At 47.3% G+C, this 22,551-nt stretch overlaps 1 protein-coding gene and 1 pseudogene across 4 annotated transcripts in view; one reads left to right on the top strand and one right to left on the bottom strand.

Annotated features, from left to right (window-relative positions):
- LOC149853407 (uncharacterized) overlaps positions 1-6,529 on the bottom strand; it is a 49,200-nt pseudogene extending 42,671 nt beyond the window's left edge.
- The window catches only part of KIRREL3 (kirre like nephrin family adhesion molecule 3), an 839,191-nt gene that overhangs the window by 181,896 nt on the left and 634,744 nt on the right, over positions 1-22,551 (top strand). The gene's annotated exons all lie outside the window — the stretch shown is intronic.

The following is a 22,551-nucleotide window of genomic DNA, read 5'->3' as shown; positions in this document are numbered from 1 at the left end:
TGGAGGCAGAAAGGGATCTTGGACTCATTACTGACTCCAAGATGAACATGGTCCGACAATGCAAGGTCACGGTTGGTAGGGCTAACCGCACCTTGTTGTGCATCTTAAGTAGAGCCAAGGACGTGATCCTCCCCTTCTGCGCGACACTGGTCAGGCCACAGCTGGAGTACTGTGTCCAGTTCTGTGCGCCTCATCTCAGGAGGGATGTGGAGAGGGTCCAGAGGAGGCCACCCGCATGATCCGGGGACAGCGGGGCAGGCCCTACAATGAAAGGCTGCGGGACCTAAACCTGTTCAGCCTTCACAAGAGAAGGCTGAGGGGGGATCTGGTGACTGTCTATAAACTCACTAGGGGGGACCAGAAGGGTTTGGGGGAGACACTGTTTCCCTTAGTGCCCCCCTGGCATGACAAGGAACAATGGACACAAGTTATTAGAGAGTAGATCTATATTAGACATCCGCAAGAACTACTTCACAGTTAGGGCGGCTAGGAGCTGGAACCAACTTCCAAGGGAAGTGGTGCCGGCTCCTACCCTGGGGGTCTTTAAGAAGAGGCTTGATGCCTACCTGGCTGGACTCATTTGAGTCCAGTCTTTTCTCCCGCCCAGGTGGGGGGTCGGACTTGAAGATCTTCAAGGTCCCTTCCGACCCAACTTCTATGATTCTATAACATTATGGCACATACACATATACACAAAATAACATAAAGGTGTGTAGGCTTGTATAGCATCCCTGAACCCAGTCCTGTCTCTTTTTATAGATGTATTGGAAAAGAATAGGCTATTGATTGGAGTTTAAGAAAACAGGTTGCCTCTTACCTATGGATGGATTAGGGAGAAAATATTGACCTGGGTCCTTCTGGCTCCTGTGCAATTGATGCAGTTTATTTTCAATTTGTCAAACGTGGCATTGGAGCAGCAATTGTTTTTGGTGATTTATTAGGATTTTTCTAAATGGGGTACTCTGTCATTGGAGTTACTTCACTTGTGTCTGAGTAGATTTTTCTTCCTATAAGCTCAAGATATGAACCCAAGCAGGTGAGTTTTTCTTGTGTTTTTTTTAAACTTAGGAAGGAGAAAAACAACAACAACAAAATAGAAGAAATTGATATATTTTAAACATGATGACACAATTGGCTGTTTAAATTGCCTCCGTGAATTGATTTAAAGCATATTGGTAGGAACCTCTATTTCATTAACTGTCTTTCTCCTTCATTTCAGTCACTGGAGTCATTGTCTCTTATTACCTTCTAGCCTTATGATATCTGCATGGTGATTTTTGTTATTACTGTCTATATAGAGAAATTGTAAAAGGCAATTTTGGGATGGAAACAATGTGGGGGGGAGCATGGGGATATTGGTATAAATCATTTGAATTCTGCGTGACACAAAATAATATGGAATCATGAGGATTACTACAGCTTTCTCATTAGGTTTTTATTTCAATCAGAAGCTAGAGACAAGGTTTGGAGGCATGTGCTACAAAAATCCTACGCCCAGAAACCAAGCACTTTCCACATGTAAACAGTGACTCAGGCAGAAGTTTGTCCAAAGGAGTTAAACGGCGCATCGGTCTTGTTGGGTCTCAGTGCACAAAGTGTACTTCACCTCCAATAGCTGATGTCATGTGATAGGATATTGATGAGTCCCAGGGTGTGGTGTAAACGTGCCAAATAATTACATTAGTTTCCAACTAAACAGACAATCTTACCCTGGAACAGCAGAGATTAGATTGCTATTACCAGGTGTTGCTACTAGGTGGCAGGAGAGTGGATGAATAGTTTGAGCAAAGGGATGTCCTGGGATAGTCATTGAAATAGACCAGTGACTCAACCCAGGTATGTGGCTAGTACTGTTAGGTGTACAGATATGCTTTACCGGATAAGCCCAATGATTTCAAATAGTGTTAAAAAAAATTAGGATCTGCTGTGGTCTTTCTGAGTTCTTTGCAATAGAAAAATTGCCATCTTATTTTTCCATAGTCAGAAAATGAATGAAAACCAAGAGCTGACATTTTCTGAGGGGTGCCTTGAGCCTAAAAAAAGGCCGCTCGGCGCCTCTACATCAGATGGCTTAATGCTCAGTGGACTCTTTTACTGCATGTTAGCACGTCACGGGAAAAACCATGCTAGAATTAGTCTACTGCACATGGAGTGTCCTCCAAAAAATGTTTGCCATTGCTACTGTGCATTAGTGCAGCTATTGAGTACCTCAAAGCAGAGGTATTAAACGCTCAGTAGCAAAGCCACATTAATAAAAGTGTAGATGTGCCCACTGTTATAAATTTTTTGGTGAATGTCTACTACCTTTTCTCATGAGGTAACCTTTCAGTCGGTAACACACTGGTGCAAGCCTGCTCATCGTGCATTTGCTTCACTCATACCTCCATGTGAAGGCAGATCGAGCTGCTGTAAATGACCCATGCATCTGTTCACTCACCTTGCAGAGCTCCCTGCCTTGGCTGTAGCCAGTTTCCTCTTGGTAGACTTAGCTGAATGGGCAATGGAAACCAAACTTCAGATGATGTTATCTCTTTGATAAAATGTGTGTTTTATTACTGGATTAATGGATTATGGTCATGCCCAGGAGCACCACTGTGGCAGGTGCTGAGCCAATGCTGAGCACCATATCTCCCCTTGCCCCAGGGAATTTGCAGTCTCCGTGATGTGTGCGTGGATCTGTATTACACTTTCACCCTTCAGAGAGCAAGACTTTGAAGAGAAGAAAATATATCATCTCTCTGAAGTGCTTCTTTCCTCCTGGGGTATGTGTTTGGAGCTGAGCTGAGATTTCCTCAATCAACACCAAATATATCTTTGACCTTGGAGGAAATAATTCATTTCCCCCACTAAAATGGGGACATTAATACTTACCTTATGTAACAGGGATGCTGTGAAGATAAATTTGGTCAGGACTGATGTACTTTGAGTGGAAACAGAGGCATGGGCTTGATTCAGCAAGGGCTTCTGGGGATCTTGGTGCCACTCAGCATCTCATCTTAGCATCTCCTTTCTGTAGAAAGGAGTAGTGCTAATATTGTATCCAGAAACATGCCCCTGGTTTAGCACCGCAAAGTTCCTGCTTCCTAACCTTTCTGAATGGCCTTTCAGCCAGTTTTTAGAAGTGTCACGAGCTTTGGGTGCTCAGTGTGAGACATCTAGGGCCCAATTGTCAGAGGGGATCAGCACACATAGCTTCGCTGGCCGAGATCACAGTGAACCCATGGTCCTTGAAATCAGACCTGTGATACCTCCAACCAGGTGCTCCTGAAAAGAGGCGTTGTTTGAAAATGTTGGCCTTCATTAATTAATTCTCACAGCATCCCTATGAATTATCATCCAGGTTTTGCAATGCAAAGCATGGAGATTAAGTGCCTTGCCCTAAGTAACACAACAAATGACTGGCAAAATTGAGATTTGACAGTGGATCTCCTGGCCCTCACATCTCTGTTGGAATCCCTTAAACTTGCTTCTTTTCCTGGCCCCAGCAGCAGGAAGCCATGTGCAAGCTTGCAGAAAACAGCAAATTTGCATCTGGTTGCATAAAGATTTCATGTCTATTCCAAAGCCTAAATATGACTAAAAATACTTTCTGGTGGAACTGAAGAAATTCACTCATTAGCCAGTCACTGATTTTGAATGAAAACTACATAGCTCTCCTTTTATTTGTGAAGACAGATATGGTTGTAATGACATGTTGTCTTGGGTTCATGGGTGAAGGCAGGGAAATATTTTGTGATTTAAAACAATTTTTTTTTTTTTTGGCAATTTCTTTTTAGAAATTCAAAGTTTCAAAATTCTAAAATGTGAAACTCTGTTGTAAGCTGACTGGAAAAGGAGGGACCTTTTTCACAAAAACAAAAAATGCCCTTGGGTATTTCTCAAATTTCAAAATATTAAGATGGAGACACACAAAAAAAATCAGGGTCTTAGAATAGCTAAGCAGAAATTAATCTTCCTGCTTAAAACACAGGATAATGTTGAAGCACAAGATGTGGCATTCAGAGTCTTGCTTCCATCCTGCTAATACTCACCTGCTGGTTTGTGGTGAGCAAGTGTTTTCCCTGTCTGCCTCAGTGCACCACACACCCTTTCCCTGTCCCATCCACAGTAGTAATCGAAGGGTGAGGGTGTGCATGTATCTATACATTCCCTGGATTCACTAGCTAAAAGTCTCACTTTGGGCCATGCAGCAGATACCATCTTGTGCTCTGCCTTAGCCTCATGGTATGGGGAAGGTGCCATTCGTCCTTAAAAGTTCATTGATCAGTCAAGGTTTGTTCTACTTTAGCATCGTACAGGGAGAGCTCCCAGAAGTCAATGGAGTAATGTGCACCCTGGGCTATCATAGGCTTCCTGTCCGCCCAGGCAGCACATTGAAAAATGCATTTTGGTAGCGTACTGCCACCTCTGATGTGCATTCATCAAGCTCAGTGCACAAGTGCGGGTCTCCAGAGCAGGCGCTGGTGGAAAGGACGGGGGAGGTGCTGGTCCCAACAGAGGCTGTCTTGACACTGTTTAGAAGGGAACGGTGCTGCGTGACAAATTGTTGCTGTTTGAAAATTGTCAGAACAGAGCATTGAGGAGACTTGATAAGAGCTCTTGAATGATCCTATTATCAGGATAACGGCAGTTGGAAGAGATGGTTCTTGGCTACAAATAGAAACGTTGACTTGATTTAGAGATGGTGTGGCGACTTTCAGCAGTGAATTTTCTGGCTTTGCTTGGTTTAATTTAGGCCTTTAACAAAGCTCCTTCAGCGTGTTGCAAGAGGAGCCATTCCAACAAATCCTCCTTCAGAGGGATACTGCTCCGTGCACCGTTCTCCAAGCATGCACACAGAAAATACTGAAGGCCTTAATAATAAAGCACAGAGGAGAGAGCCTGGTCTATTGAAAGCACTGACTTCCCAAACACCAAGAGGGAGAGAGAAAGCTGACCTGACAATAGAGAGATGACCTGATAAAAGAAACTGCCCAACAGCAAAGCTTCTTAAAGTGCAGACCTGCTGACAAAAAATGGCTGAACCCCAGCTTCAAAGCTCTGATATAGACCCATGCTGTACCCAGAGTTCAGCTGCTTAGGGACCTGGATGTTTTTCTGACCCCTTACTAAAGAGTTTGAATCTAGGTCTAGCAATGTCCAGTTCCAGCCCCTTTTCTAGGATGAAGCAAAGCCTTGTCAAACCATTGTGAATGAGATTTGGGGTTTAAGTTCTTCCCCATTATTGTATTTATTTATATTATTGATCATCACTTTCTGGCTCAGAATGAAGACAAACCCCATGAGAGTTGTTCTCAGCATCACTCCGCAATTGGGCAGTGGGTATTTATGTCAGCTGGAGATCTGGTGCACTGACACATCAAGTGAGAACACCTAGTTTTGTGAGGTTTCAAGACAAATGTAGCCTCCGGCTGTTACAAAAGAGAGGGCAGCCTGGTGGCTTCATCAGCTCAGGAGATGTGGTTCAGTTCCCAGCTTAATCATAGATTTTCTTGTGCAAATCATCTCATGCAGCTTGTGCCTCAGCTGCAGGGCCTGTTGGGGGCTGGATCTGGCTGCTTTTTCTCTTCTATACTTCATTTCCCCCTCTACATATCATTAATGTGGTGGAACCACACAACTGCTTTATCACTGATGCTTGCCAGGTCCTTATCCTGGTGTGTGGTTGCGCTGCACATGTGAGGAGGTGGTCAGCAGTCTGTAGTGCATCACACTCACATATTGGACTGTCCTTTATATGTTTCATATATTGGACTGATCTGGGTGAATGTGAGCAGCATGGACTGCAGAAAGCCAAAGAGCAGGCAGGGAGGCACTCCCTGCTGCCACCGCCGGTGCTCTTGGGCTGATCAGGGTGCTAGGGCAGCAATCTGGGGGTGAAGGAGCCACTTGGAGTTGGGGACTGATTTGAAGGGTGGAAGGACTGATCGTGGGATGGAGGGGGGATCAGGGTGCTGATGGAGGTCTGTGGGGTGATTTGGGGGCCTACCCCATCCCCCCGTGGCCTATACTGTGGCTAGAGAGCTAGCAAGCAGGGCAGACATGGAGCAGACTTGTAAGCTTTAGGCACACCAGCCCTATAGCGGCAGATCTGAGAAGTACACAGTTTGGGGTATTAACCCCAAACACCTGACACATCATTAGGACTAGTTAACCTTAACACAAACTAACATTCCCTAGAACTAGCATTTGCTAACTCTAACACGTGACCTCAGCCTGAGGACATGAAGCCTTATGTGGGGCCAACCCATACTGTGGACATGTAAGGCAGAATTCAGTTTTATGTAGTGGAGGGCCAAAGTGCAGCTTGTGACCAACTCCGAGTTCCCCGACTAGCACGTAGGAGTGATTCATTATAGGAACACCCTCCAGAGATGTGCATGGGTCTCCCCGTCTATAATGGGGAAGTTACATGAATGGAGGGGGCAATGGAATAGCTGCTACACTTTAGTCAGGTAACTCAGAGTTGGTCCCAAGACGTACCATGGTTGTCCACTAGGTAAAACAGAATTGTGCCCTTGGCGTTCATCCCTCGTTAATCAGAAAGCTTGGTTAGGCACACATAGCCGTGCATCTCACAGTTCACATAAGCAACAGGTTTTGGGAAGTGGCCTTTGCCAACAGCTATTTGGTAGTTATAGGCATGTATAGTCGTATAATGATAGCCCTTCTCAAATTAAAAACAAAACAAGTTGTATGCACCTGTGACAATTTAGGTATTTGTCTCTGTGCAGCTCATGAATTCTGCTTGAGATCATGAACTCTCTGTATCCATCAGTGTGTCAGGCTGAAAAGTGTTTTGAATGTGGAGCTTTGGAGGTAAGATGGTACGGTGTTTTCTCTCTGTTGGACTGCAATTCCAAAGGCTGGTTATTAAGCCTGGGTTATTCTCTATTTGTACAGAAGCACCCTGACATGCAGGGTTGGTTACTGCCCCAGGAGCTAATGTGCTCCAAGAAGGTAGGAGCTAAACAATGAATCATGTAGCTTGGGAAGGTCTTTGATTAACACAGGAGGCTGAATTATGTGTCACGTGGCAACAGGCACTGGGTGGCATGAAAAGAAGGTTGCCCCGGGTGTCATTTTACTGAAGGGGAAAAGAGGCCCCAAAGACTCCATGATACGCAAGAAAATCAGTGTGCAGGAGGGAAGGGGGGATCCTGGTTTCCCCAAGAGGTGGTGACCCAAATCCCAAAGAACAAACTGAAGTGGTGAGGAATCAGAAGGGACCAGGTGTAGGTGTTCCACTGTCATGTCTGACTTTTAGCATGTCTTCTACTGTCTAAAGTAAATTGTACCTGTGCTGGAAATGTTTGCAATGTCTGGGTGTTATATGCATCAGTAATCACGTTCCCTGGAAGGATTGAGCTATGAGATCGGAGCTCTGAAAAAGGATGGGTTAAGCCCCTGGAGATCCTGGTGGTTCTTAATTAGAAAGCCTGGACATTGTACCGTGGGGTGTGCTGAGAGACCCACAGGCAAAACAGTGTCTAGTCTTTTCTAGGACCCAGGAAGCTGAAAAGCAGGCAGGGATGGCATAGTGCTATGTAAAGAGGCAGCCTGGCAAGTCTGTAGCAGGGGGAGCTTTACCAGCACGGTTACAATATCCTTGCTGGGTTGGCGTTGCACAAATGGGGAAGTGAGGTACAAAGAGGCCAAGCAGTTTGCCCAGGAGAATTTGGCATGTGTTTAGTGTTGCACTTGGTGTCCGATCCAGACAGAATATGGGTCCATGTAGCTCTCCTTTTGCGAGCCGGCTTCTGCAGGTGAAGCTGTAGGAGTTCGTACTTCCAGTTCCAGCGTTCTTTGGTGCCACCCGAGACGGTGGCTGCGATACCTGTTTGCAGTGCCTCACACTGCTTTTCTGTGCTGTGTTCAAAAGAAGTATCCATTTGAGCTTCCCATACTGTCCCAGGTGCCCTCTCAGGGTGTATTGCGACTTGTGGTGTGGAGAAAGAAGAGGTGTTGCACTCTGCAGTTCTTGGTTTTTCCCTTCTCTCTGGGGTTTCATGAGTTGTTTCTGAGGAGTTGCTTGACACTGGGATCTTCTGCAGTGTTACCTTTTGGTAGCTCCTCCCTGGGGCTCTCTCATCCTGGATGTGGTCCTGACTCTTCCACAAATCTACCCTGGAGCACAGTCCCAGGGAGAGGTTTCAGCCAAAGGGATAAATCCCCACCTTCCCATTCTGGGGTCAGGTCCAAGGGCCAAGCTTAGAGGTACAACTCTGCCTGCCTGGAGAGTTGCAGTTGCCATTTGTCAGCACACAGCTTAGAAAAAATAACATTTCAAGGGCTCTCAAACTTCGGTTCCCATGCTTTATTAGTTCTGCAGCCAAGCAGAGAAGCAGTGAGTGCAGCTGAAGGCATCATGCCTGCCTGCCCACCCCCCATCCAAAGCGCCGATCAGAGCCAACCTCAGCCATCACCCAGCCACCTGTAGCAGGCTGCAGGAGGAGAAGTCTCTCATCTTAATTGTAAATGTGTCTCTCCAGAGGTCCAATTTCCAAGGTCCATCACTTAGAAATGTTAATGCTATTTATTGTAGCATGCATGGGATAATGGCATTTCTCAACATCTGTTTTCATTTAAAATTTCCCAGCCACCTTTTGCACAATCCATCTCGGTAATGATGCCACCTCATCCTTATCACGCGGGAGGATGGGAAGTGGCAGTCGAGAGCCAGAACGAAAAATATTATTTATGAATATTTGCAGCTGCTGGTGGGACTTGGTGACCGTCTGCCAGAATCGGTGACAGGATTCATCTTGTAAAACGTACCTGTGATAAATATCAACTAGGGGTGATTAGCAAGAGGTTGTTAATTCATGAACGAGCTGTGCACACAAGCCAGTGAGTAATTTGATTTCCAGTGGCTGGAGAGTGCATTATTTCCCCCTCCCAAGGAACCTGCCTGCCTGAGCTCATAAAGCAGCTCCTCTTGCAGCTCTCACCTCTTTTACAACCAAGGCCATTCAGCTTTGAAAGAAAAATAACTTAGCTAAGGGTTTGATGGAGATTTTCCAAATTATGAAGGGCACGATGAAAGCTGATGTGTCCCTCCTGGACTCTTAGTGGGCAGATAAGGGGATCTGGGAATGGTGGTGGGTAATAGACTTTACACAGCATTAATAATAATAGGGTTTTGTTAAAAAAGAATAAAGCTTTTCTGCCATAGTGAGGCTGCAATGAAGGATGGTTTTGTGTTTGAGGTGATGGAGTGGGTCTCGGAAGAGAGACATTCAGTACACAACGCTGCCACTGCCTCCCTTACAGACCTCAGACAGGTCACTTCACCACTGTAGCAATTTCCCCATGCCAGTGGGGATAAGAAATCTTCCTTTCTCCTGTGAATAACCCTGCTCTGGCCCTGTTGCTTTGGTATCCACATTCTTGCAATCCCCCACTGAGGCAGGGGAGCACTATTATTTCTGCATTACAAACAGGGCAGTAAGGTACAAAGAGACCAAGCAACTTTCCCAAGAGAATTCAGGGGCTGTATTGCCTCCAGACCATGCTAGGGAGCACTGCAGAGAAGCATGGCACGCTGGCTCCTTGAGTGTTGCACCATGCAGCGAAGGCAGTGTAGTGCAGAGCCTAAGCTGGACAAGCAGACATTTCAGGTATTGTACTAACCCTCATGCTTCAGTGCATAGATGGACTAAAAACTGATCGGGTCAGAAAGGAAAATCCCCTGTGGACAGATTGCTCCATTACTATCTCCTGCAGGGTTCCTCTGAGCCATCCGATCAACATGAGACAGGATATGGTTAGAGAGACCATCAGCCTGATCCATCAGGGTGATCCTCAAGCTTCTGTTATGCCCAGTTCTTCCCCCTTCCTCCCCCGCTCTTAAATTCAGCACAAGAACTTTGCTTAGGAAGGGGGAAGCACATCTCTCTCGTTTCCAGTGCCAAAGCTGTGTCTTCACTCAGGAAGAGCAGGAGCAGAAGCAATTCTCATGGAGCAAGTTCTGACAGCTTAATGCCAAGGGGAGACCTGTGCTTCCATTTCCAGCCCTGTCCCCCACGGGCAAAGCCAGTTGAGCAGAGGAGTTCACAAGGATCAGAATGAAATGGGAAAACAATGTGATGAAGGGCCCCTGGAGTCAGGCACAGGGAGAGCTGGTCTGGTGGGGTTTTTCAGTTTTAATCAGCATCAAGTTGATGTTATTTTCAGAGAAGTGCACACATTAAAAAGATACCTACAGGTATCTCTGGCTGAGGCCCCTACCAGCTGTTCACCTGTCCCCTGCTCATCCTGATTGCAGCTAATCATTTAATAGGTGGATGGCAGCAATGTTGTGACACAAAAACAACATTTGACTTCCATGTAACAAGACTTGTAATGAGAGATCATGCATTTTTCATTTCAAAGCTAATTTCTTATACTTTTTTTTCCCCCCAAAGTGACTCATTCTGAGACTGACTTTGCCTTCAGAAGCAATCTGTTGGGGTCCTGGCCTCATGGACTCCCCTAGAGGACCAAGGAGGTCAGGTTTTATATCCCATTCAATTGTTAGCCCTCTTTGCTGAGGACACTAATTTGAGTCAATGGTGACAATACAGGAATTGCCAGACTAGGTCAACCGTTGGCCTACTGAGTCTAGCCAGCATTTTTATGCGGAAGATGCAGGAAACCCCTGCACTCGTGGGGGCAATGGTGTGTGTCTTCCCAGAGAGGTCTCCCCCAATCTCTAAGGCATTAGGGACTGGTTGAAGGCTCCTACTCCTTCTCCTGCATGGAACGCCTTGTTCTCTGCTCTGGATACTGGAAACACGCTTTATAAGCAGAATCACTCCCAAAAAACTTTTCATAACTTTTCCTTATTATGCTTAAGGACATGACAGCTAGAGTGTTTCTAACATTCCCCAACATTTTCCTGCATCTCCAGGTGAAAGGTGGAAGGAAACCAATGAGATCAATCTTTAGACTTCGACTTCTGCCGGTAAAAAATCCTCTTTTTTTTTTGTTTTTTTAATCCAACTCCCATCAAGGGCTTTTCTGCATCCCATGCCAAGTAGGAAGGATGAAACAAGGATATTTTATGGTTCATGTCTTCAGCTGCTTCTTGGAGTGTGTCTACAACTACCAGTGAAAGGATCACAGCATAAACATAGAATCATAGAAGTAGGGTCGGAAGGGACCTTGTAGATCTTCAAGTCCGACCCCCCGCCTGGGCGGGAGAAAAAAAAACCAAAAACCAAAAACTGGACTCAAATGAGTCCAGCCAGGTAGGCATCAAGCCTCTTCTTAAAGACCCCCAGGGCAGGAGCCAGCACCACTTCCCTTGGAAGTTGGTTCCAGCTCCTAGCCGCCCTAACTGTGGAGTAGTTCTTGCGGATGTCTAATCTAAACCTACTCTCCCATAATTTGTGTCCATTATTCCTTGTCATGCCAGGGGGCGCTAGGGGAAACAGTGTCTCCCCCAAACCCTTCTGGTCCTCCCTAGTGAATTTATAGACAGTTACCAGGTCCCCCAAACTCTTCCCTCCCAGCCCCGAAGTGAGTAAAACAACATGTATTAGCTCCATACTGAACATACATTAGCTCCATACAGAAATTCAGTGGGCTTTGCAGTGAGTTCTCACCGCTGTTTCTAAGATGGTGAGTCCATGAGATGTAATTATGATTCTCCACTAGCAGAAATGCCGTTGTGGTTTAATGAAGGACATGAGGCAGGAACAAAACCCATTAATGCTTGTTCACAAACCCACAAAGATGAGCCATCCCACTAGGTTGAATGATGGTGAGAAATTGCTGCACACGACTCTCATCATTACTCAATCAAAATAACGGTCCTCTTACAACAAGCCCTTCTGCTTTGCTGCCTGCCATAGCCTCTTAAAACTTCATGGCAACAGTGGCAATAGAATCATTAAGCCCACTTGTTCCAAAAGCCTGGTCCTCTTCCATTTGAACTGATGAAAAACCTCTATTAGCCATAATAGCATAAACCCTAGGACAGGTAACCAAGAGATTCTAACCCCATCCAGAAGAAGGCTATAGTGCACACATACCAAGACTAGTACACTTCTGCTCCACAGGTTTATGAGTCAAGGTACAGAGGGTTGAAGGGTTTGCCAGTCTTACACAAATTAATTAGTAGGAGAGCTGAGAATAAAACCCAGGTGTCATGGAATACCCAGGAAACCCAAAGAGAGTCAATCCATCATCTCTCAAGGATACCAGAGTAGAGCAAGTGGTCCAAATAGCTCCAGTGAACCGGCACGGTCTGCCATAAGGAAGATGAACCGAGGTCCTCTGTCTAATCCACCGCCTATCATTGTGGCATCTGAGTACCAGCACACAAGAACAGTGAATTTCAGCATATCCCCATTGGGAATCTGTTCTCAGTGAGATTGCAGCCTTGGGGGATGTATAAAGACACCTCCTTGCCTGGAATATCACCTGTTTTACTGAGGAAAGGTCAGTGGTAGTTGTAGACATGATCTATAGAAGGCCAGAAATTAGGCCTGTGTGAAATTAGGCTCATATCCGCTTTGGATTCAGATTTGGCCAATTTAGAGGACAGTAATTTGATTCGGTGATTCGAATCGCTGTTCTGAATCGATTTGACTGTCAGCTGAATCTCTGAATCGGGCCCCATCTCCCACCAGCTCTCAATAGCTGCCCTGCCCACTCTCGTAGCTCCCAGCTCTTTAAAAAAAAGTCCCCACTCACTGGTTCCTGCCTGGTGGGGTGCAATCCCCACTGCCCTCTGCTCTGTAGGGGGCTCTGCCATGAGCCCCAAGAAGCCCCAAGGCCTCTGCAGCAGCAGGTGAGTCAGGATTTTTAATTTTTTTAAAGAGTCAGGAGCTGGGGCAGGCAAGGCAGTGATGGGGTGAGCTAGGGCAGTTGGCAGAGGTTGGGGGCTTGTGGCAGAGCCTGCCACTCAGCATGGGACAGTGCGGGGCAGCAAGGCTTGCCCCCCGCCTGGCAGCAGCTGGGGGTGGGGGCTTTTTTTTTTAAGAGCCGGGAGCTGGGGCTGGGTGGGGCAGCCATGGGGGGTGCTGGGGACAGCAGTCGGGGGGTGCTTAGAAGGGCTGGGGGAGCAGGCAGGGGGTGCCGCCTGGGGGGATCCCCCCATGATCCCCTCTGCCCTCCTCCAGCATCCCCTCCCCTGCCTGCTATTTACCAGCATGGAGACCGGGTCCAGCTCCCTGTGGCAGCCAGCGGGGACTGCCCGGATTGCCAAAGCTCTCTGAATCGTTTCCGAAATGATTTGGACCTTTTATTTGGTCTCTTGATTCAATTTGGAATCGGAGATTTGGCCACCGAATCGGGCCAAATCGAATCTGCACCCAAAGCTTTCCACAGCCCTAGCAGAAGTGCAGTTTGAAGCTGTTGGTCTGTTAAGGTATGTGAATCAAGGATTAGGAGCCATGTGTTTTTTCTTCAATGTGGAGCTCTGCACATACAAATCTCTCAGCATCTCTGGTGAGAGGGGGTTGGTGGTCTCTACTACCAACCCTAGCAGCCACAGAAGAGAGAGGTCCCAAGCCACAATGTTCCATTGCTGTAAGAACGTGTGGTGACTCAATTACTTGGAGAAATTGGTTGAACATCTCTTAATTGGCAATGATATAGCTCTTTTTAATTGGGAGGGAGACTAGAGCCATCATCTATCAATTCAGCCAATGAAAAATTGCAGGAAACTGCATCCTCCCACAGACTGGTGGGCTCTTATCTTCCTTTGCTTCACACTTCATTATCCTGTTGTGCTGCTGAATATGGATATCATTTGTTCTTAGTGATAGACAAATGAGACTAAGTTTCTCTACTATTATTTGATTGTCGTCTTCCCAAAGCTTCCTTCACTTGCCCCTCCTGAAAGAGAAATGAGACACATTTCTGTGTGGTGTGTGATAGCTTTGTTATGGGATCGCCAAGACCTAGCCTGCTGATGTTGAGACAAAGGGAAGGGTCATCAACAACAAGGGCCCTCTCCCTTACACACAATATCTCAGGTAGCCTCTCCCCACTGGTCGGGTCTTCAGTATTAAAATCAGGTTCTGATCCAACAGGGTTTCACTAGTGACTTCAGGAAAAATACATTGCCCATATCCTGGAGTAGACAAAGCTGTAGAAAATACAGTATGAAAAATAATCTTGGAGTGGCTGGAGCAGTGCTGGCTGTACTGTCTGAACAGATCAGGGTGCTCATACTAGATGATAAAATATTTGGAGAAGCACAGTGGTCAGCGGCAGGGATCATTGGCCTTTTCTTTCCTGTGACTTCTTCTCCTTGCTCTTCTCCTGTGACCCAGTGTAGGGTTTTCTTCTTTGGTGCTTTGTGGTTGTGGTATATGAAGGGGCTGGGCCATTAATCATTGTTTGTAAGTACAGATTTACTGAAAATTGCTACAGTATTCTAAACTGTTAGTCCCAAGCACTGTATTAAGAATATGGTAATTTTTGGGCAACTGTACATAATAGGAAATTATTCTGTTCATTCTCATGTATTTATTCCACTAATAGTATCATACATTGTGTTTCCATTACGCTATAGGTTTCAAAAGGGTATAAAAAAGAGGTGAAAAGCACAGCTGAGAAGTGGCCAGTGATTTTGGCTGCCCAGCTTGAGATGCATTAAAGCAGACTTACTTTAGGATTATCAGGTTGTTCAGCATTTTTTTGAACACCAGGACCATATAAAGTGTTCCAGATCGGGAATCCATACACATTAAATAACAATCTGCTTTTGCATAATATATCCCCAAGTAAAACATGGGAGAAAGTGAGAAACAGAGATGTTAAGTCTGAGATTTGTGCTCCTATATATTTCAAGAAGGTCTAAACTTTTCTACTGGGTTGTCTAACCCCGTTTATTGGCCCATCCTGCCAATGAGCATTATACACTGTTCCTAGATCAATCCTTTTCTCCTGTGACATGCTCCCACTACCCTTTTCCTTCTCCACCTTGCCACTTACTGGCTCATTTTCTTACTTGTCTGCACTTTCAATTACCATTAGCTTCACATTAACATTATCTGTACCTGATGAACTCAATCAGCTGCTCCCTGCCCATCTGGGAGACCCATGCCAATTGTATCTCACTTGTCTACCAGCCAAGTAATCTCTTCAAAGACTTTTTAACAAGCTAATAAGGATTGATCTCCCTTTCCTGAGTTCATATTGATGGTTCTTAATCAACCTGGGCATTTTCAAGCCTTTCCTTCCCCTTAAACATTGGCTTCCATATAACTACCATTCTCACACTTGATGGGCAGCTAAATCACATGGTTTGCCTACATCCACCACAGATGTGCATTGAGACCTGGCTTCAAGAAGACAGCCACCCCATTTCAACTAGACTGAAGCACATGTTTAAAGTTAAGCATGGACTTGTGTTCTGTCCTGAGTGGTACTAGAGTCTGGCAGAGGCTTACATCCCTCCTTGAATCAAAGTGGGTGTCACACATGCTCAGCTCAGATGCTGAGGCATTTCAAGGTGAGCATGTGAAACAATGGGGCACCCCAAATTAGTGCTCACTTATGAGAGCTTCACCAGTGATGACTTAGTCCTTAAAGATCTTGTTAGTTTGCATTACTGATGCAAACAGTTGCACGAATGGGCTTCCCTGTGAGATTGTTGGTGCATCTTGCATAGCCTCCCAATCCACCCATCTTCACTGTCCAGGTTCTCTGCTCACACCATTTTAAGGGCCATTTCTGGTGCTGAGCTGAGTCTCCTGGCTTGTCACTGTTCCCCAGTCCTGTAAGTCCCCTGTGCACCTGCTGTCGTTTGGTCCCTAATGCTCTGTGTCAATTTTAAGTTCCTATAAGCTTTTACTGACCATTTCTCATGTTATCTGCACACTGCCTAATTCCTCATCTCCTCTCCCTGGAGAGCTGATCCCTGACTTAGGCAAATCCTCGTCCTCTTCATTTGCAAAGACAGATGCAGAAGTAAATATTGTTAGTGTCAATGTCAGCTCTTTATCCTCCTTTGCCTCCAATTTCCCTCTGTCATTCTTATGTAGGCTAACACGCTGTATCCACTTATCTGCTGTGTATATAGAATTGTCTCTTGCTTTGCCGTTAGTTTAAATGCCAGGTGCTTCCATCTCACTAGCCTTCTCTCTCTAATTATATACTACCGTGTTTACCTTTGTCCCCTCTTCTAATGCAACCAGCTTTTTCCCTTAAGCAAATGTGTTTTCTTTAGATGTGCTTTTAATTAAAGATGGGGACAAATCAAAATCCTAGTTTGGAAACCCTCTGAATCATGGGTTGTTTGAAAGCTGGATGCGACTTTTATGTTATGAATCCATGTCTCTATCCCTGTGTTGTCTGCCAGCCACTGTGACAGTGGGTATGCGTGTGTATGTGCAGTATGCATATCCATGCACCGTGCAGTTCGGTGTACCATGCAAACACTGCGAGCAGGAGATAGACTCCTACTGCCAGGCCCTTTTCTCCCAGGAGCCACAGGGTAGAGCACCATCTCCCTCCAGGACTAAGGAGGACTCTGGGACCTCCCGCTCTGCCCAGTCAGGGGCATGGACCAAGGTGGTCAAGGGCCCTAAGGCCCACCGCACCAAGGCGCCTCCCTCGCCAGAGCTTAGCAACAGGTTCGCACCTCTTGCAGCCCCAGCAGAGCCTGCTCATTTGCCAGGTCCCGCAGGCAACCCAGGCTCAACCACAGCTACTGCCCCCGCTCTCCCCAAGACAAAATGAAAGGTGTTTGTTCTGGGAGACTCCATCCTGTGGGGGACTGAGGGGGTAATCTGCCACCCCGACCCCTTAGCCCGGGAAGTCTGCTGCTCGGAGCACCCCCAGCCAGGTCATGAGGCACTACAGGGATTTGGGAATAGGGCTTAGGGGTCTGGGAGCTCAGGTGGTGTTTTCGTCGATCCTCCCAGTCTCGGGCTATGGGATGAGGAGGGAGAGGAGGATCCACATAGTGAACCAAAGACTGCGGCGCTGGTGTCATCGGGAAGGCTTTGGCTTCCATGACCACAGCCCGCTCTTTGGTGAGAGAGGCAGCGAACTGCTGGGAAGAGATGGCCTCCACCTCTCTCCCCTGGGGAGGAGGCTCTTCTCAGCCAGGCTGGCTGACCTGCTCCACTGGGCTTTAAACTAAGCCCGCTGGGAAATGGGGGGACTACTGCCACTGCTGGCCCGCTGAGCAACCCTTGCAAAGCCAGCAGACCAAGGCACTTAAGGGAGCCCACCCCTGCCCCAGCCCTAGCACAATCTGTGGGCTGGGCAAAAGCCACCAAGGGGACACTTGCCTGCTTGTACACTAATGCCAGGAGCCTGGGCAACAAGCAGGACAAGCTCGTCCTCCTGCTCAGTGCAAAGAATTATGACGTCATTGGGATAACGGAGACCTGGTGGGACTCCACCCATGACTGGACCATGGGTGTAGAGGGCTATACCCTGTACAGGAGGGATCGTGTTGACAAAAGGGGCGGGGGCGTAGCTCTCTATGTGAAGGAAAGCTACATGTCCCTGCAAGCTGATGTTGGCGACCAGCATGGACAGCTAGAGACCCTCTGGGTAAAAATTCGTGGGGAATACGGCACAGGGGACCCAACGGTGGGAGTCTACTACAGACCTCCCACTCAAAGTCCTGAGCTTGACCAGGAGTTCGCCCGGGAACTGACTGAGGCCGCTTGCTCCAGGACCTTGGTTGTCATGGGTGACTTCAATTATCCAGACATCTCGTGGGAAGATCACTCAGCAAAATCCGAGCGGTCACAAAGCTTTCTCTCGTGCGTGGATGACCTCTTCCTGACTCAAGAAGTCTGTGGGCCAGTGAGAGGCAAAGCGCTGCTCGACCTGGTACCGGCTACGGGGCACGACCTAATCGGCGACCTAGTGATCGATGGGAAGCTGGGTGACAGCGACCATGAGCTGATCACCTTCACCATCCGCCATAAAGCTGGCAAGTCAGTCAGCAACACAGAAGTCCTTGACTTCAGAAAAGCCAACTTTGACAAGCTCAAGAGGCTTGTCGGTCAGGCCCTTAGGGACCATGACCCCAGGGAGATGGGAGTTCAAGAAGACTGGTTGCTTCTCAAGGAAGCGATCCTCAATGCACAAGCTAAATCTATTCCAACACGGAGGAAGGGCAGCAAGAAGGCACAGTAGCCATCCTGGCTCTCCAGGGACCTAGCGGACCTCCTGCGGCTAAAAAGGAAAGGCTACAAAGGATGGAGAACGGGGTTCACCTCCAAGGAGGATTATTCTGCGCTGGTCCGGTCCTGCAGGGAGCAAACCAGGAAAGCCAAGGCTGCAACTGAACTCCAACTAGCTTCAAGCATCAAGAACAACAAAAAGTCCTTTTTCAGATATGTGGGGAGCCGGAGGAAAAGCAAGGGCAATGTTGGACCCCTGCTAAACCAGATGGGGCAACTGACAACTGACGCCCAGGAAAAAGCCAACCTATTCAATAGGTACTTTGCGTCAGTCTTTCATCAGTCCCATGGGACACCCATGCCTGCTATGGGACAGGGAGATCCGGGTGATGGGGATCCCCTACCCTCCATAAATGCTGACCTCGTGAAGGAACACCTTGAGAAGCTGGATACCTTCAAGTCAGCCAGCCCTGACAATCTGCACCCCAGGGTACTCAAGGAGCTGGTGAGCGTCATAGCCCAGCCCCTGGCACGGGTCTTTGAAAACTCCTGGCGCTCTGGTGTAGTGCCCGAAGACTGGAAGAAGGCCAATGTGGTGCCGATCTTCAAGAAAGGGAGGAGAGTGGATCCGGCTAACTACAGGCCCATTAGCCTGACTTCTATCCTGGGGAAGATCTTAGAAAAGTTTATTAAGGAGGCCATCCTTGAGGGACTGGCCCAGGCTAACATCCTAAGGGATAGCCAGCATGGGTTTGTTGCAGGTAGGTCTTGTTTGACCAATCTCATTTCCTTCTATGACCAGGTGACCTATCACCTGGACAAGGGAGAAGAGATTGATGTCATATATCTTGACTTCAAAAAAGCTTTTGATCTGGTATCCCATGATCACCTCTTGGCCAAACTGCCCAGTTGTGGCCTTGGCTTCACCACGATCCGCTGGCTGGGAAATTGGCTTCGTGGTCGGACCCAGAGGGTTGTGATTGATGGCAGTCACTCATCGTGGTGCCCTGTGACCAGTGGGGTCCCTAAAGGCTCTGTCCTGGGACCCATCCTGTTCAACATCTTCATTAACGATGTGGACATTGGAGTCAGGAGTGGACTGGCCAAGTTCGCCGATGACACCAAACTTTGGGGAAAAGCATCCACGCCAGAAGATAGGCGGGTGATCCAGGCTGACCTGGACAAGCTCAGCAAATGGGCAGACGAGAACCTGATGGTGTTTAACACTGAAAAATGCAAGGTTCTCCACCTTGGGAGGAAAAACCTGCAGCATCCTTATAGGCTTGGCAGTGCTACGCTGGCTAGCACTACAGAAGAAAGAGACTTGGGGGTCATCATTGACCACAAGATGAACATGAGCCTGCAATGCGATGCTGCGGCTAGTAAAGCGACCAAAATGCTGGCTTGCATCCATAGATGCTTCTCGAGCAAATCCCGAGACGTCATTCTCCCCTTGTACTCGGCCTTGGTGAGGCCGCAGCTGGAGTACTGCGTCCAGTTTTGGGCTCCACAATTCAAAAAGGATGTGGAGAAGCTTGAGAGAGTCCAGAGGAGAGCCACGCGCATGATCGGAGGTCAGGAAAACAGATCTTACGATGACAGGCTGAGAGCCATGGGACTCTTTAGCCTGGAAAAGCGTAGGCTCAGGGGTGATCTGATGGCCACCTATAAGTTTATCGGGGTGACCACCAGGATCTGGGGGAACGTTTGTTCACCAGAGCGCCCCAAGGGATGACTAGGTCGAACGGTCATAAACTCCTGCAAGACCGTTTCAGGCTGGACATAAGGAAGAATTTCTTTACTGTCCAAGCCCCCGAGGTCTGGAACAGTCTGCCAGCGGAGGTGGTTCAAGCACCTACATTGAACACCTTCAAGAGTAAAGTGGATGCTTATCTTGCTGGGATCCTATGACCCCAGCTGACTTCCTGCCCTTTGGGCAGGGGGCTGGACTCGATGATCTCCCGAGGTCCCTTCCAGCCCTAATGTCTATGAAATCTACACCCATAAAACAATCCTTGATATGAAATTGATCTGGTGTGACCTTATGAGAGTGATATCTCTGCTCCCTGCCTCAGTTTACCCATCTGTAAAACAAAGGAACAACCTTCCATAAGGGAGCATGGAACATGTTTGCATAGTACTACAGGGGGCATCTACAGGTACGCTTACTGGAGAGCTGACTAATTAGTTCTGCAGTAAAGTGTCACCATCTATATGTGTGCCCATATTAGGTCACTGTAAATTAATTAACTCTGATGTAGGATCTGGCACAAGTACTATCCTGCAGCAGAGTAGTTATGTGCACCAAAATGCACGTGTAGATGGTGACTGGGGCTGGCTGGGACATGAGGGTGCTACAGTGCAGGGGCTGCCTGCCAGCTAGCCCTGCACCATAGCACCCTCGTGCCCCAGCCAGCACCATGCTGCAGTCCCAGGCGTACATGTAAATGCTGCACCCAGGAGCAATAAACTGTGGTACAAACTGTGCCAGAGTTTATTGTTGCATGCTAATTGCATGTGTAGATGCACCCATAGAGATGAAATCTATTCATGGGGCAAGTCACTGGTGGAGAAGGAAGCAGAGTTCCAAAAAGTAAGGTTTACCGGTCTAGCTGCATTTTGCTAGACTATTAGTGCTCTAAGTATGTAGAAGCATCATGTGAGAGGGTGTTCCTCAGTCCTAGAATATTTCTGGTAGGACAATGAGCAGAGAACATCCAGAACCATCTACGGGAGTCCCTTCCAGTAAGAACTACGCGCTCACTAGCTTTAGGAAACACAAGTGGGTATCCCTGATTTTATACCGCTACCCGAACCAGAATGAGTCCCACATATTTTTGTTGTATGATCACAGAATCATAGAAAAGCAGGATGGGAAGGGATCTCTGGAGGTTGTCTAGTCCAAACCCCTGCTGAAGGCAGAATTGTCCCTATCCAAACCATCTCACATAAGCACTTGTCAAATCTATTCTTAGACCCAGCCATGCAACCCTGAGGTATATTGACCCAAAACACTAAGAGCACCCTAACCTGCCATTGGGAAGCAGGGGGATGCAGGCACTGTCCATGTCCTGCTGCTGCAAGGGTTTTTAAAGTACTTGAGAGATCATCACTAATAACAGAACCTGGGCCTGAACCTGGATTATATACTGATTTACCAACAAATGCCGTGCAATATTTTTATTACACAATAATCCCCATCATGAACTCCTATTGTACTGTGATGAACAGCAGTGCTGACTGTTGCCATTGCTTTGTAACTGCTTTTCACAAGAGGCAGGAGTTTGTAATTTCCAGATCCAAGTGATGCTTTTTCTGAATTGCAGTGAATAAACTATGTTGGTGTTTGTTGTTTACCTGTTTTCTGATTTTTTTAACAAGTAATTCTAGTTCTAATTACCAAATTTCTGTATTTATAGAAGGGAAAAAAAATCCCCTGCATCCCTCATAAATATCCAAGTGGGCAATTATCTATATACTGTATGTGCTGCTTTTCTATAAATGTTGAAATTCTGTAATTACCGCTACAGCCTGCCGTGACATTCTGAAAGCAGATACCTAACGAATGGGGATGCCACAGAGTCATTAAAATTCAGATATCAAAACAGCTCTTCCCATCCGCCTTTGCATGAATCCCTCTCTTTGTTTTATGAGGAATGTTGCTGTTACCAATTAAAATACCTTTTCTTTTCTTTTCCCTTCATCCAAATGAATCTTCGTGTCCATGAAAGAAGCTAGATTGACAGCTGCAGGGCTGATATCCTCAATATTCAGAAAAAGCTGAGCAAACGTAGCTCTTCCTAAACCCTTCATCTGATGGGCCTCCTGGCTGGTCTGGAAAGGCCTTTGAAAAAGGTTTAGAAACTTGATCAACTTCTGAGGCTCCGCAAGACTTTCATTTCAGACAATGAAACTGAGGTCACGAACAGACATTTTTCTTGTGATCTGACCCCTGAAAGCACTCTGTAGCCATGACCTAACACACGTGCATGGCTGCAGAGCACTTCTAAAATGGCCAGTTATGCAAAAAAATAACTTGTCTAATCAGGTAACAGATTAAGGTGCTTAGGGGACTTGTGTTACCGCAGGGGTTCATTTTTCATGCAGGGGCAGAGTTGTCAGTGGAGAGGGAGTGAAAGGAGCAGCAACAGTTGTGGGGCTGCTATGCCCAGCCTGAGTTGCAACAGAGGGTGGAACAGAGCTCCCTTTCCTGGGGGCCTGGCCCAGCAGCCCACAGTATCCCAGCTGGGGTAGCTGGCAGGGGCCGTGAGGCAAGGAGCATAGCAGCCTCACAGCTGCTACTGCTCCCTTCACTCCCTCTCTGCTGACAGCCCCAGAGCTGGGAGGCAGGAGTGGGGCTGGGGAGAGGGACAGTCCTGGCCAGCGCCCCTGGCTGCTGGCTAGGAGGACCAGTGCAGCCAGGCTCAATTTCCTCCCTCCCTCACCCCAGTAGATGAACATATGT

The sequence above is a fragment of the Crocodylus siamensis genome, chromosome 14 (assembly GCF_052110815.1).
Source record: "Crocodylus siamensis isolate JL-2025a chromosome 14, ASM5211081v1, whole genome shotgun sequence".
In the NCBI taxonomy this organism is placed as follows: Eukaryota; Metazoa; Chordata; order Crocodylia; family Crocodylidae; genus Crocodylus; species Crocodylus siamensis.
Note: the sequence above shows the minus strand (reverse complement) of the source record. Positions and strands in the feature narration are given on the sequence as shown.